Genomic DNA, 1,340 nt, shown 5'->3' with positions numbered 1-1,340 from the left:
ATGTATGTATGTATGTATGTATGTATGTATCTATCTATCTATCTATATGTCTATCTGTCTATCTATCTATCTATCTATCTATCTATCTATCTATCTATCTATCTATCTTCCTATCTATCTATCTATCTATCTATCTATCTATCTATCTATCTATCTATCTATCTATCTATCTATCTATCTATCTATCTATCTATCTATCTATCTATCTATCTATCTATCTATCTATCTATCTATCTATCTATCTATCGGTATATATGCATTTGTGTATGGGTGTCTGCGTGTCTTTGTGTTAGTTTTTGCCCTCACGCCGTTCAACAGATTATATCGATTTGTTTACGTCCCCGCAATCTAGAAGTTCGGCAGAAGAGGTCGACATGAACTTCAGAACAAATACATTTAAAATACAAATAAATACAGGTGCCGATTTTTTTGGCTAAACCCCTCAACGCAATGCCCCAGTATAGTCTCAATCCAATGACTGAAACAAGTAAAACGTGAAATAAACACCGGAAATGCTTTGTTCCATGCTACTCAAAGATATTGCAACTTCTTCTGAATCCATCGCATTGTCAGAAACATTTCTGTACCATCAACAGATATCTTTGAGTTTCAAGTGTTTCACCTATTAACTCAAACGCTTCGCTTGAGTGCGACAATGAAGACAGAACAGTCTCCGTATACTGAAGAGTTCCACTTGCAGTTTCTTAAGATAAAAGAAAATTCTAGATGATTATGTTACGTTTTTTTTTTATCGCTGGTATTGTTTTTTGCTTTTATTGTCCATGTTGTTTCTTAGATTTTTATTTATCACGGAGTAGTAGTAGTAGTAGTAGTAGTAGTAGTTGTTGTTGTAGTAGTAGTAGTAGTAGTGAGTTCAAATTTTGACACAAATCCAGCAGTTTAGTGGGTGGTGTATGTCGATTTTATCGAAGCCAGTGCTCAATTGATACCTATTGACCCCGAAAGGATGAAATGCAAATTCATCCTCAGCGGAATTTGAACTCAAAACTAAAGGACGGATGAAATGCCGCTAGCATTTTGCCCGGCGTCCTGACAATTTTCGGCATTTCGTCCGTCTTTACGTTCTGAGTTCGAATTCCGCCGAGGTTGACTTTGCCTTTCATCTCTTCGTGGTCGATAAAACAAGTACCAGTCAAGTATTGAGGGTCGATGTAATCAACTATCTCTCTGCCGCCAAATTTCAGGCCTTGTATATATAGTAGAAAGGAACATTATTATTAATATTTCATATACACAGCAGATTAAACTGTTGGAAACGAAAAGAATCCTAACATCCGGCGCAGGAGTGGCTTTGTGGTAAGTAGCTTGCTTACCAACCA

The sequence above is a fragment of the Octopus sinensis genome, unplaced genomic scaffold (assembly GCF_006345805.1).
Source record: "Octopus sinensis unplaced genomic scaffold, ASM634580v1 Contig05154, whole genome shotgun sequence".
Lineage (NCBI taxonomy): Eukaryota > Metazoa > Mollusca > Cephalopoda > Octopoda > Octopodidae > Octopus > Octopus sinensis.
The sequence above is the reverse complement of the archived record's forward strand: the minus strand, read 5'-3'. Positions refer to the sequence as shown.